The sequence below is a fragment of the Suricata suricatta genome, chromosome 4 (assembly GCF_006229205.1).
Source record: "Suricata suricatta isolate VVHF042 chromosome 4, meerkat_22Aug2017_6uvM2_HiC, whole genome shotgun sequence".
Lineage (NCBI taxonomy): Eukaryota > Metazoa > Chordata > Mammalia > Carnivora > Herpestidae > Suricata > Suricata suricatta.
Genome location: NC_043703.1, coordinates 143,620,761 through 143,635,916, shown reverse-complemented (window position 1 = coordinate 143,635,916; position 15,156 = coordinate 143,620,761). Strand labels below are relative to the sequence as shown.

At 43.6% G+C, this 15,156-nt stretch overlaps 1 protein-coding gene and 1 long non-coding RNA gene across 10 annotated transcripts in view; one reads left to right on the top strand and one right to left on the bottom strand.

Moving 5' to 3' along the window:
* BABAM2 (BRISC and BRCA1 A complex member 2) overlaps nt 1–15,156 on the top strand; it is a 396,153-nt gene that overhangs the window by 226,727 nt on the left and 154,270 nt on the right. The gene's annotated exons all lie outside the window — the stretch shown is intronic.
* Nucleotides 2,391–8,706, bottom strand: LOC115290220. 2 transcript variants are annotated; one of them, XR_003908022.1, is made up of 3 exons: nt 8,465–8,706; nt 3,728–3,928; nt 2,391–2,660 (listed from the first exon to the last, which is right to left on the bottom strand). It is a non-coding gene; the product is annotated as an uncharacterized LOC115290220 (long non-coding RNA). The 2 variants fall into 2 exon arrangements; XR_003908023.1 differs by having other exon boundaries at nt 8,526–8,706.

Sequence of the window (15,156 nt, the reverse complement as noted above, 5' to 3'; positions counted from 1 at the left end):
ATAATTTTTATGTATACACATATAAACATGTATTTAATACTACCTATTATAGTCTATCACCAAGTTCTAGCATTTTTTCCTTCATACTGTCTTGAAGTCTGAATTTCTCTTAAGTCTCTGTTTCCTTGTATCCTGTTATTTCATTTTACTCTCCCTTTGATCCTTTTTGTCAAACACTGGGTGGAGGTAGAAACTGATGTATTAAAAAGATGGCCCTCAACTCTCTAGGATAGGTCTTCCCATCTCTTTCAAGTGTGGGGACCAGTGTTTAGTCAAAACCTTTTTCTGTGAGCATGAAAGAGGGCTTGACTACAAGGGGGCAGCACAAGGGGATTTCTTAGGATTATTTTAGAATGATGGATTGTTCTGTATCGTAGTTGTGGTGGTGGATATGCAACCTTGCACATTTGTCAAAACTCAGAGAACTGTGCATTGCAAAGAGTACATTTTACTGTGGTCAAAAAGTAAATTGAAAAACGTTTCACGGATCTGTCAAGCTAAAAAATAATACTTTTGAGTATTTCTTGTGAATTAATGACGGATCTGAATACCTCTTAAATGAATCTGGATTCTATTAATCACAACTGCATGTGCACATATTTGCAAAATGGATATATATACATGCTTCTCTGTGTACACATTCCTGTACCTATTTTTATATGTGTGGTATATTACATGCACAATGTTCATTTGGTCTTTGGATAAATGATACCCAAAAATTAATAAAGCTGTTATATCAAGTCTAGGGCCCCGGAGTGTCCTGAAGCCAGCAGATTGAGAACATTAGTAATAAGGGATGTTTAATAAATGACGATTTTTCCATGAATTCTGTTGTTTATATGTATTGACATTTGTTTAAAGAAGAGCACATTTTAACTTCTTGCTCTCAAAATAGCTGACATAATTACTATGTTTGGAAGCAGTTTTTAACCTTATTGTTTTGTCTCATAGTGGAATAACAGATTCACCAAAAGCCCTGCCATTCTGGCTCTTTTCTGCCCAACACAAACACCTGGGTTTCTTAGTTTAGCTCACGGTGGGGATGGAGGAACTCCAGAAGGAACAAGGCTCCGGGGTATTGAAACCGACTCTTGGGAGCTGTCCTCTTGCGCTGGGGCCTTGGCCTGCACGCAGTTCACACAGTTCATGGCCCTTCTTTTTCTAGGCCTTTCAGCTCTCAGCTCTTCCACACTTTTCTCAGACCAGATGCTAGCTACACAGTGATCTCTGCATTGGTCCATTACATTCAAATAATGCCTTTCACTTAGTTTTCAGAGCAAAGTGTGGATGTAGATGGGGAATAGGACAGTTGGGTTATAAAAAAAATCATCTTGCCTCATTTTCTTCTTAATAAAATATATGGTTTGTTATGTCCACAACATAACAAAGGGTACTTATTTAGTCCCGAAAATAATGGCTTAGTTCTTGATTACAAGTGTTTGGTGTTAAGTAGGTAATGACTAAGGCTCTTAATGTATAAAATCCACATATAAAGCGGAGCCCCTTATACTGTTGTTGGAGGAAAGGTCCAACACCAATGATGTCGTCAGGTTTTACTGTGTGAAGTTTCATTAAAGAGCATGTAATTTGATCCTGGTATGTCTGATTTTGATTCTCATAATATAGGACTCATAATTATATTGCAGTTTTTCTGTACTTGTTAAGATTCAGACACGCTGTCTTTCACTAATGACTTTAATGAATGGAGAAGCCTTTAGTTGAAAACAAAACAAATGATGAGTTAACATAATATTGTAAATAGGACCATAACAGGGAATGAACATCCTGTCTATGAATATTATCTTTTATGGACAGCTTCAACAAAATGAAGGTCATTCTTGAAAAAGGCTAAAATCTGCTACCTTGCCAAATTTTAGCTAAACCAAACTATTAATTTGAAGAAGTTATGCATCAGTGGAAAACTTATTTTACTGTCAGCCTTTTCTCCTCTTTTTTTCCTACATGTGAAGAGCTTTCCTCTCCCACTTTTTAATCCCTCCCTTCCCTACTCCACCCCAACCTTTAAAAGCATGATGTAAGATTGGGTTATTTTGTGCCAAGTTTTCATACTGGAACAGACTTTTATTGCCATGTTTCTCTGAGAAGAGGAGTTTATGACCAAATGGTGATAACACTTCCATGTTTTCATTTCCTCCTCTGACCTAGAACTATTTTCCCAGTTTTGTTGGAGTTTAACGTGATCAATCCAATATATGTGTTAAAGCCAAAGAAAATTATTTTGAAAGCTTTTTAGTTTTCATTAACTATATAATATCATATATGATTCTGTGACCAAATAAAAAAACAGATTATGGAGCATATAATTATTTAAAATTATAGATTTTTCTGTTTGTACAATAAGGAAACCCTTCAAAACATTTATTTGTGGATATTGTTTGTTTTGGTGACTGATCTTTATTATTCCCCTCTGTTAAGGGTATTGGCCAGTGGCTGTTCATTTACTCTTGGAGTACTCTTTCTGAAAAACACACGTAAACTTGTGCCTGTTTGGTCCCAGTCAGTGGAGAATTTAACTTTAGGAGTCCGAATGGTAGAAATGACTGAAATAGTCCTCACTAGGGACAAGACTTGAAATGCTCTGGCATCGAATGAAGCTGTAAAGAAGTAGGTAGATTTCTCTGTACTCCATGGGAAGGCTTCTGGGTTGAAGAAGAGGAGAGAATATAAGAAAGATGAGCAGAATTCCACATTTTTATGTTAAAATTAAAAAGTAGGCCTCAACCCCATCATGTGTATTTTCCACAAGGCAGTGTTCCTTGCACAGGGGTGTGTGTGTGTACTGGGTACTAGGATAGCGAACACTTGATGAGCACTTAATCACATGTTTTAGGTATACTCTCCCCATTAATTCATTCAGTCCTCACAACAACCTTTTAATCGCAGTTGGTTACTACTTTTGTCCCTATTTTATAGAAGATGAGGCTGAAATTCAGAGCGGGCCGGAAACTTGCCTCAGTCAGCTCTCTGCATCTAGGCAGTTTGACTCCAACAGGATTGAGGGTAGAGATCAAAGGGAACTTTAGCTCCCTGGTAATGTTTTAATTTTTTTTCAGGGTGAATTCAGGCATTTTAATTACGAAATTAAAATTCATTAAAAAAAATGAACAGAATCTGATTGGAGAGAAATATCCTGGAGATCTGACAACATAAACTTTTTGGTGGGACCTGTGTTCCGTGTATGATAAATGCTGTTTGTTGTGAGGCTTCGGAGCATTTGGTGACTGTCTGATACTATGCGGTAATCCCCCTCATCTACCGCAGGGTCTCCCAACTTTGGCACTGCTGACATTTTGAGCCGGATAGCTCTTTTCTGTAGGGGACACTCCTGTTCAACACGTTTAGCAGCATCCCTGACCTTTGCACACAACCCCCGAGTCTTGACAGTCATCAGTTCTTAAAGTGTCCCCTGGACAAAAGGCAGCAGGAGATACAAAAATCATTCCCAGTTGAGAACCACCTGTCTACTCTCAGTGCCCTTCAGGAACCTTCCAAGAATCTATTTGTGCCTGTGCTGCTAAGCTTTAGTAATACCTTTCTTTCATATCATCAAAGTGTTTTCCTTTAGTATGTACAATGAGTGTCGTGCCAGGGTCAGGTGGAACAATTAGAAGTTGAAATACTGGCCCCTTCAATACTGTTCATGTGGCCCCATTCCTGCCTCTAGTATTTCCATGTGTCCTGTGTGAGGCACAGCCAGCTGTCTTACCTCCTATCCTCCCTTAACCTCAGGTAGGAAGGCCACAGCTCTCCACATCTTTAAGGTGTGTTTCTCCATTTGTATCTTTGATTTTTTTTTCTCTCCTTCCCATTCCGCAGATGAGTATTTCCTAGTCAAGTTCCCGGTTTTCTCAGACTTTGGTGACAGAGCAGTTTTGCATGTCGACACTTGTGGGCTGATCTTTATAACCTATTTGGAAGGGTCACTCAAAATCTTAGTTCCAAAGAACAAATATATCTCAAAGATCAACAGGACACGAAGCTCAATTCTGCCTTTTGCCCAAATTCCCAACCTCCGGGAGATAAATGTAGTTAAGCCAGAAGCAGAATCCTCACCTCTGTTCTCAGCAGCGGCTTTACCCTTTATCCTGGCCCACTAGGCGCCCCCAGCAAGATGAAGTATTAATGGAATACACAGGCAGGCACTGGCTAAGAGCACTGCTTTGCAGCAAGACAGACCTGGGGTCCAGCCCGACCGCCACTCTCTGGAATGTGAGCCGGTATCAGTTGCATAACCTGCGTAACGCAGTTTCTTCATCTATAATCCTCAGAGGTTTTGTCAGGATTGAATGAGAGACTGTGGACAAAGTGCTCAGCGTAGTACATGGTACTTCGTGAGCCCCTGGTACACAGTAAGTTGCTGTACTTATTATTACATTGTGGTTTTCATCAACATCACCCCCAACTTCCTCCTCCTCCTGACACGTTCAGAGACCCCACTTTCTGAAAATTCCACGGTAGGTGCCATGCACCAGGACCTTAATTAAGGTAATGTCATTCCCCGGAATTCATTTTAGGGTAAGCTAGTAGAGAAAACATAAGAACAGACATCCGAAGTTAGAGACAGAAATGAACTAAGGATTTCTGTAAGGGAGCACCTTTTGACTGTTTTTGGGGTACCACCCTCCTTCACACTTGAGAACCCCATGACAACTATGACAGCCCCAGGCTCTACTACTTTTCTACTCCAGATAATCTTGCATATTCTGTTTTTTAGAGTTTTTTTTTTTTTTTGAGACACAGGGACAGAGCATGATAGGGGAGGGGCAGAGAGAGAGAGAGGGAGACACAGAATCTGAAGCAGGCTCCAGGCTCTTAGCTGTCAGCACAGAGCCCAATGCCGGGCTTGACTCCACAAACCATGAGATCATGACCTGAGCCACTCAGGCACCCCTAATTTTGCATATTCTTCAAAGGATTCACAGACTTCTTTATATACAAGCCCAGACTCTTTAGGGATCGCACTCCTCTCAGTTAAGAATCCTTTCCCTGAAGTTTCTTCTTGAGATGCCCTACAGTGAGATGGCCATTGGGCACTGCAGCAGGTCAGCCGGCTGAGGACTGAAATCACAGATAAGAGCAATCTAGCAATCTCCGAGCACCAGCCGTGACAGACACTGTGCTGAACACATTACAAGCCTTATTTCACTCCCATCTGCATGCTGGGAATTGCTGGCTCGCAATTACACAGGTGGATTTTGAGGCACCGAAGGGCTAGGTAACTGCCAAAGGTCAACAGTGAGTACGCGGCGGCAATAGGACTCCAGCTCTGATCCGTCATTTTCCGCGGCCTTTGCTCTCACACACTCGCTCCTGCTTCATTAGAGGGGCCGCGGACCACGGGGGGTCAGTGAGCGCTGTGCTTCAGCGTGTGGTCCTCGGAAAGCCTGTATCAGCGCGAGCTTGGGAGTTTGTTCAATTGGATTCTGAATCTAAGGTCTGGGAGTGGGCATTTAGCAAGTGCCAGGTGATTCTTAGGCTCACCAAATATTTTGGGAGTCACTGGTCATTCTAACATGATGTGGCTTAAAGTGTTGGATGGAACTAAAATGAAGGATTTTGAAGGGCGGACAGAAAGAGCTAAGAGTTTGCCCTGTATGTGCTCATATCTGTAAATACATGCTGCTTTTGTTTAGCTGGCTGTTTTAAGCTGGACCCATTTATTTTTCAATTTCATCCAGCCTTTCTTTTGCTGGAATTTTGGCTTCCTACACTATCTTCTCTTCCAGACTTTCATCACTTGTTTTTTTCTTTTTCTGTTTATTATTTTTGAGAGTGAGAGAGCATGTGCATGAATCGGGGAGGGGCAGAGAGAGAGAAGGCCCAGAGGATCTAAAGTGGGCTCTGTGCTGACAGCCGAGAGCCCGATGCAGGGCTTGAACTCACAAACCAGGAGATCATCACCTGAGCCGAAGTTAGATGCGTAACTGACTGAGCCACCCAGGTGCCCCAGTGACTTTCATCACTTCTTAAATGTAGTGTTTTCTACCCACTTTTTAATGGTACTTACCTCTCCTAAGGCCCACAGGAAAATGCACCATGACTGAAGCCTGAAATTGTCACCCCGAGTTTCAGGCATTCTGTTATTCTTTTCTTCTACTTTGCCTTGCTATTTCTGATTTTTATTTTTTAAAGTTTGTTTATCTTGAGAGAGAAAGAGAGAGGGAGAGAGAGCACACATATGCAAGCTAGGAAAGGGCAGAAAGAGGGAAAGAGAGAATCCCAAGCAGGCTCTGCACTGTAGAAATCAAGAGTCAGGCATTTCACTGACTAAGCCACCTAGAGACCCTTGCCTTCCTATTTTTAAATAGCAGCTTATTGGGATATAATTTATATACCATACAGTTCATCTAGTTGAAATAGTTCAGTATTTTTTAGTATATTTGCAGAGCTGTGTGACCATCACCACAATTTTAGAACATTTTCATCACCTAAAAGAAACTCCATACCCATTAGCAATTTCTCCCCATTTCCCCCAGCCCCAGCAGCCACTAATCTACTTTCTGTCTCTGTGGATTTGCCTCTTCTGGACATTTCATATAAATAGAATCATGTAGTATATGCTGTTTTGTGACTGACTTCTTTCACTTAGCATAATGTCTTCGGGCCTCATCTGTGTTTATCATGTACCAGAATGTCATACCTTTTTACTGATGAATAACACTCCTTGTATGGACTCATTTTATTTATCCATCCATCAGTTAATGGGCATTTGGGTTGTATTTACCTTTTGTCTATTATGAGTAATGCTGCTACATACATTCATATTACAGCTTTTTGTGTGGACAGATGCTTTTGAACCCCATAGGAAGAATGTTTAGTCAGGTCTTTCCTCCATTTTTAATTGAGTTATTTTTCTTTTAATTACGGAATTGTAAGAGTTCTTTATATAGTCTGGATACTAGACCCTTATCAGATATATGATTTACAAACATTTTCTCCCATACAGGGGGTTATCTTTTCATTTTCTTGTTGGTGTCCTTTGAGGTCAGTCACTTATTGAAGTTCTTTCGGCTGGTATTTTTATCTACTTCCTGCTATAGTCATATTTTATAATTTTTCCAAGTGCATACTTTCAACCTTTTCTACATTAGATAATTTATTTCCCTGGTTGAAGATGCAAGTAGCCACCTAAATATGTAAATTATAAGCCTAAAATAACTGATACAGGCTTCATATCCAGAATAAGGAACTTAATAAGAAGATGGGGGAAAAATCTTATAGAAAAATGGGCAAAAAGCATGAACAGTCACTTCACAGACAAAGAAACGGGACTAATAAAATATGAACAGATAATCTCATCAGTAGGCCACCGTAGATTGTGGAATGGCTAGAACTATTGAGTGACTCTGGACTTTTGCTCAGCCTCTGAGATCTTCAGGCCAAACTGGGCTTTTGGTCAGACTTAAAGCTCTGGAAACTCTTCAACCTCCTAGTGAAGCCATCCTGATTCTGGTTTGGAACCTAATCTTGGGCACTCTTAACATGGATTAAATTCCTAGCATTTTGAGGAAGTTTAAGAAAAGCCAATATAGGCATTTAAATTCCGTTTAAAAGGTGTTCCAGACCCCTGGAGGGAGTCCTAGGTCTGAGGAGTCCTTCTCATTTTAGTAGATTCGAATCGGACCAGCAGCAGAGTATAGTAACATCTGGAGGGTCTGCTCATCCCAGACCTTAACATCTTGATCCTTTCTGGAGATCTGACAGGAGCCTTGCATTTAATGAATGTCCGTTACATTGTCACTAACTGCTCCTTTGCGAGACAACTAGGAAGTCCCAGTCAGCTGCAGAGTGAAAAGAGGACCTACGTGGACCTTAACCTTGGGCCAGAGTGTCCTGCAGATTTTCCCTACAGAGTTGAGTCCGCCTGGAGCCTCTGCTCTCACCTGTTTTTTGGAGCATTTCTTAGAAATTAAAGTTGCTTTCTTTTTCATTCTAACAAATCATTTTAAATTTTTCTGTCATTTGCTTAAGTTCCCATCTTTGTGCTACAAAGATGAAGAACTTTGAAAATACTTTGTTTGCCCCCTCCCTTTTTATGTTTTGATGTTAAAGAGGAAAGGACAAGTGGCAGTGCATTTAAAACTGATCATTTTTCCCGCTAGGGAATTCCTTTGGTAATCCAACATATTTTCCAACGTGGCTGTTAAACTCTTTATGGAGTGTGGCGCTGTCCTGTGCAGCGTAAGTCATTTACCATCCTTGGTCCCTATGTGCCGCATGAATGACCCCTCAGTAATGGAGGCCGCTTAGCATTTTCCCGTACATTTCCAAATGCCCCCTGAAGGGGTGCTGTCATCCTAGTTGAGAAATAAAATAATAGCCTTTTTCCAAAACTCTGAGTGCCAGATTAGAAACGGAACACCTCACTAGGTTGTTTCTTTGAGAATTGTATTCCTGCTCTTAGAAGAGATTTCTAGGAGCCCCAGAAATACTTTGCTCTTACTCTGTGGTTGTCCAACCTATAGGTTTCAGATCAGGATCTCGACCCTTGGAGCCCAGCTCACCGCAGAAAATGTCCCATGGCTCGAGCAGGCTCTTCATACCCTGGCCCTTCCTCAGTGGAGTGCCCTTTGGATCTGGCTGCACAGACACACCTGCTTTGGTATTGCCATCAGGCCGTTGGGGCTGTTTTCTAAGCTTACTGAGTTTTTCAAGTGTGGGCAGCCCTCCCCCCAACCCCTCCACCCCTTCCGCCGCTAATAGGTTACATCTCAAATTGTCTGTGTATGTTGATTATTTAGACTCTGGAATGTGTTTTGCCATGGAAACCATTCAGTACATAGTTAGGTTACCAAGGAAACTAATGGTACCAAAGGAGTCCTTCAAGCCACGGTGGCTGCCATATATATCACCACGTTTTGAGGGACAGAACCCAGTCCTTTTCCTTCCTCTTCAGAGGCTGCCAGTTGGACAGCTTCCTTGTTGGGGGACGGCAGGGAGCCAGCAGCGGTCCAGCCATGGCAGATTGGGCAGGCTTGGGTCACCCAGCAGAAGTCCATGGAGCAAAAGGTCCCCAGAGCCCAGACAGATCTCCTTTCTATACAGGGTAAGTGCAGAGCAGGCCACGCCTGAGCTGCTCCTCGGTGCTGGCTCTCATCTGCGACAGTGCGAAGCAGTTTTCCCCCACTGAGTAGGAAACCCACTCCACACCCCTGAGCCAGGACAGCTGGAGCTGGAGTGAGCACAGAGTGGGTGGCGTGCTTTGCTTTCTTCCTTATGTTTTCCAGTACCCTCGCGATACGCAGCCGTCTCTGTGAGTCGCCTGTGTGGACCCTGTGTCACCCAGAGAAGGCCAGCCAGCTTCAGCCGGATGGGAGGCCTTTCCACAAATGCTTATTACCCCACGATCTAGTTTCTTGAGGAGTAATTGCAAAGCATTTCCCTGTTATATGTCACTTATTATAGTAAAGATAGGAATTGAGAGAACAGTAGGCTCATTGTACTGTTCTAAAGACAGGAATGGGAAGAGATTGTTGCTGCTGTGTTCTTACTGTCTTTGTTGAAACGAAGGTGGGTATAACCTAAATGCTGACGGAGCGGTTTCTCACCTGGCCTGCCCCCTGGTTTGGGGGCTTGCTGTCGGCCTGCAAAGCCCTGGATTCGTGGCACTCAGTCCTCCTTAGAGGTGTTACTTCCTTGGCATCTTCTCAGTATCCTCCAGGTCAGGCTGATGGCTTCCAGCTCCTGTGTTGTCCTCACCCTTCAGGCACATCCTGATTTTCACCTTCCCTTGCCCACTTCCGTTCCTGTTGGACTTCCTACTTCAGAAGCGCGCTCTCCACTCCTACCTTTGCCAGCTAGGCGGGGGCTGCTAGCGTCACTCCTGTTTTCCAGGGTTAAAGTCAATACTCGGACCTCCCAGGCCCTGCCCCGCTCTGGCAGCCCTCCCGGCGGGCCTGCAGCCGGAGTGCAGCCCTTCTCCTGCTCTTTCCGCAGCCCGTGCTGCGCGCCGTGCCCGGCTCCTCCTTCAGCTCCGTTCTCCTTGCTGGTGGCTCTCTTCCCACGTTTCCGCCCAGCGTGACCCGCCTCTGAGAGAGCTGAGCTCCCCGCTCGGGCTGTTCTGGGCCGTGTTCTCGGCACTTCGGCCCTCGTCTGCCTCGTTCTTCAGCAAATTGGCACCTTGGGATAAGCTCTTGCTGTAGCATATTTATTAGTGAATTGGTACCTTTGCGTATTTTATAAAGTGAATTAATGTCTTCAGGTGTTCATCTTGGTGTTTAATAATCATATTTTGTTTTATATAAGTGTCTTTTCATCAGAAGCCTATATTATCTTCCATTATATGGGGGAAGTTAACTAGTTAAATTGCTTGTCTAAAATCTTAACCATAACAGCAGAAAAGGGAAGACGGCAACTAATTTCTTTGAAGAGCTCATGTGAACTAGACACTGTCCTAGGTGCTTTCACTATATGGGCTCATTTCATCCTGGCTGTGAGACAGACAGGTGAAGAAGCCATAGTTCAGACAAGCTAAGTGACTTACACTTAGGGAGAGTGAATATTAAAATCTGGCCTTCTCTGATTCCAAGGCTTCTATCCCATCTGCTTGGCCACACACCTTCCCTTGGGCAAAGAGCACCATTTGCGAGCCTTACAGTAATAGAGGCACCCTTTGGACGTAGGGAGATACTGTGGCAAGGAGAAGCTGGGCCACAGGCCTTTCGTGACCACCACCGGAAAGGAGCCAGCTCCCTCCTCCCCCTTCCCTCTAACGATCATGGATCTGTTGCCAGATGCTCTGATGTAAGTTTGAACTTATAACTTAGTTGAATAAGGTAAACCAACCGAGGGCCATCTGTAAGTACTTGAGTGGTGGGTAAGGGAGCACCCTTCGTAGGCATCAGCCCTGCCGAGCAGCTAGGCAGTTGCTTGGAGAGGTGGTGAGATCCGAGAAGTAGGGGCAGCCAGAAGTTCGGGGCGCTGTGTTCCGGCCCTGCTCTTCCGCCTCTAACACAAGCTGTGACCTCTCTGGGTCCCAGTTTCTTCACCTGTAAAACGGGGGGACTGAGCAGGAGGACTCTCCCAGCAACTGCAGCATTAGCCTCATCCATGGAAATTCTGTCACTTTAGGAGGAAAACATTTCTTAGCAAACAAGACCGTGAGAATGATGGCAAGGTCAGGCTGCTCAGTGGCCTTACCACTTACAGCTTCTGAAAGGGCATCGGGTGTGAACGACTCAGGGAGGTTTGAGCCTTTTCAGGAAAACAGAGGCTGCAGAAGGTAGCGTTGTAATCAGATTGGTGAGTAAGATAGTTCTTGATCAATGAATGAGTGGCGAATAGTGTTGAGGGTATTTAAAGGTACCTCTGATTTTTGGTTTTACTTTGTAGGTTCTAGAATAAACATAAGAGGATTAGAAATTTCTCTTGGATACTGTGCCTGTAGCAGTTTGGCTGATTCCAGATGATTTGTGATGCCTGTTCGTTGCCTACATGCTCCAAGCAGATTGGCTGCTTCTGAGGCAATGGCAGACCTTTCCATCATACAGACTTTTCTATGATGGGCCTTAAATAGTGAGCTAAAACTAATAATGATATTTATATAATAATATGAGAAAAACTGTAGTTTAGAGCAAGATAGTTTAAAATACTTCGATATAATTTTGTCCCTCCCTTAATAAAACATTTGCTACTTCATCTACCTCTGGATTTCCCCAAGTAGAGTATTCACTTTATTTATTTATTTTTTTTAATGTTTATTTTTGAGAGACAGCATGAGCAGGGGAGAAGCAGAGAGAGACAGAGACACAGAATCTGAACAGGTTCCAGGCTCTGAGCTGTCAGCACAGAGCCCAATGCGGGGCTTGAACTCAGGAACTGTGAGATCATGACCTGAGCTGAAGTCGGACGCTTAACCCACTACCTGGGTGTCCCTAGAATATTCCTTTAAATCTTTTCTTGGAGAGAGTGTCCGGGTCTTTCTTGGGACACCAGGCTTATTTTAGGTATCAGTGGTTTCACACACAGATTTTTCTCACTACTCATGAGCACTGAATACCTCAGAGACCGGGCAGGTTTACGTGGTGTGACGACCAGATTATTTGCACAGCCTGTAAATAAGCGATAAAGCTAATCCTTCCAGGGGCTGTTTTTATTTTAAAAGGATGATTTTAGAAGGAGTAACCCAAATGAATCTTCTCATGCTAGAACATGCAAGAGCTTTCCGAGGAGGTATGTTTTCCTGAAACATTTTAGCTGTAACACGCTGCACATGTGTGCTCAGAAGACCCACGCTTACCTATAGCACCTTGCCTCGTAAAGGGCTTAAACTCTTGCTTTAAACAATTTAGAATGAAGATCCATGGGCCCCTAGGGCTTTGACTCCAGCCCCTTTGCCCTGGCAGCAAGTCCCATGCATAGGGCTTTGGGACTTTCCTGCCACGTTTTGAGTGCTTCTGAGTGGACCTTTCAGGACCCTCACTGTACACTGGGCAGCTTCCCAGCTCCGGCCAGTGGCCTTGATACCAGCTTCAAGTTCTCTCTAGGCCAGCCCTCGCCCAGGGAAGAGCTCCCTCAACTTGAGGGGATCTTCCCCCTTCCCAGTATCTAGCTTGGGCCTTTTTGTTGTGGGCGAGAGGTGGGAAATTGCAGGAGCTGGGCGGTAAGGAGGACCTGGGAGACTTCACCTGCTTCACAGTGATGGTGTCTGGAGTGAGCGGCCGGGAAGGCAGGCATGGGGGCCGGGCGACAGCAGCTGGAGAGAACCTGGCTTTGGAGAGAGCCCGGGAGGAGTGAAGCTGGTCATCCAGTCTCAAGTCATGCTCTTACACTGACGGAAGTATCACTATTTTGGCTTGTGAAAATAGTATAGTACCAGAATACCAAAACCCAGGATTGTAATCACTAGTAACTTCCTCTTGCCAGGGTGAGGAAGGGCAGGCTTCACAGCAGAGGCCTGATTTGAGCTGACTCTTAGACAGTCACCAGCCACTGGTTACTGAGCCCTAATTACAGATCCAGTTGATTTGGCTGCTGGCGATACCAGGAGTTTAACATGAAGTTCGTTCGTTAGCTCTGCAGACAGTTCAGTCTGTAATGTAGTCGGGGGTGGGGTGGACACACAGCTCTGGTGTTCGGCGGAGCCATTCTCTGCCTCATGCAGCTACGTCTCTTCTACCCCTACTTGTCTTTGTAATAGAAGCTTCCAGGAATCACTTGAGCAGTTTTGTGTGTTATTCTTAGTGGGTAACACTTTGAAACATTAACACCTCAGAACACTTCACTGGGAGTTTTTTTTTTTTTTTTTCTTTTTCTCCCCCATGACTTTAGCATTTAAGAATGTAAGGACACGTTAGGATTTTGGACCCTGTTTTGGGTGTTCCTCCTTACAGAGGCTTATTCCCAAATGGCCTTCTCCCCCCATAGGTTTTCTTTTCACAGGCATTAAATTGGTCCGTTGTTAGTCACACCTGTCCCCTGAGCTGCTCATTGGTGGTTTTGAAAATAGAAAGTATATAACAATCACTTTTTGCTCTCTAAAAGGCTTTTCTTCTGTTCATTTACACGTGGATTTCTTGATACTGAATTTTTGGAAGTTTCTCAAGTCAGCTTTTTTTATTCAAGACTTTAGAATGAGGAGTCTAAATCGTAGCCACTAACATTGCTGTTTAATTGAAACCGAATTAAAAATTGATTGATATGTTCCACTTTGTGTTGCCATCTTTGAGACTTGTAAATCTTTGTTGGATGTGTTGAATCCGAACCTTGCTGTTTTATCAGATGGCTTTCTGGAACCCCGAAGCTGTGCTTCTCAAGTGTGTGGTCAGCAGACCCCCTGCACCAGCCTTGGGACTTGTTAATGGTGCAGATTCCTTGAACCCATTCCAGACCCACCAAATCAGAATCTTGAGGGATAAGAAACCTGCATTTTTATGAACTTTATAGGTGGCTGAGTGCACACAATTTTGAGAACTTCTGCCTTGAAGTTGGCTCAGAACTCACTTATTTGGGGTTTATGGCCTCAGTTTCTTCAAGGCATACACGATTGAGTGTTGGTTTTGGTACAGCCTCTGGTTTGAATTCTACGGAGAACAGTCTTGGGACGGAGTCGGGTCATACTTTCCCTGGCATTCAGTAGATTGTGGAGATTAGGTCCCCGCACTGTTGTCAACACCTACGTTCAACTGGCCCCTCTTAGACTATTGTGTGTGGTGGTTTGGAGGTACACAAGAGCACTGGACCTACACATGATGCTCGACATCACCTGCCCGGGTCATAGAGGACTACTAGTACATTAGACATTAGACTATAGCTAATCTAAGCTCTGGAGCCTTATAATAACAGTAATTAACATAATGACGCTTTGTATTTCTCTAGTGCCTTCAAGCTGAAGGCCTTAAAGTGCCATATTAAACACAGCGTACAGCCCACAGCCGAATACGGAAGTTCTGCTTTGACACTTGGATAATGGCACATTCAGTTTGGAGAAATGGGGCTGTTTCAGAGGACACATTTGTGATTTTAGTGGGAGGTGAGATGGTGGTAGTGGTAGGGCGGTAGCTATTTTGACATTCCAGGGTATATCCTGGGTGAAAACAACCGTTTTTGGTTACTTTAATTAATGCCTCTAATAATAAGAGCTAGAAAACACCATCATTTTTCTTATTAGCATTTCTGTGCATTTTATAAGTCCTATATTCCTTCTAGCTCTTTCATCTGCCTTCCCTTTCCTTGGCCCTCTTTATTTTTTAATCACTCGTAAGGTCAGAGAATGTTAAAACAACAACAGTAACAACCACCACACCACCTTCTAGAGGGGACATGGAAGATCTTCTCATCAGAGCCCTTCATTTTATAGGGCAGGATAATTAAGGCTGGAAAAAAATGAAGTAAAAGACTCACCCAAAATGGTCCAGAAAGTTTGGGTGAGGAAGATAGAAACATTTAAGTTCTACTCTCTTAGCAAAAAAAGTCATGCAGTATAGTGTTAACATCTGTGTATCACCATGTTTTTCAGTAGATCCTCAGACCTTACTCATCTTACAGCATAAATCTGTGCCCTTTTACCAGTCTCTCCCTATTTCCCCTACCTCTCAGCCCCTGGCACCTTTTTTGCTCTGCTTTCAGAGTTCTAACAAACATTTGTGTGTTTATTTGTGTATCTTTCCCCAACGGAGCTGGGGTATATATTAAATT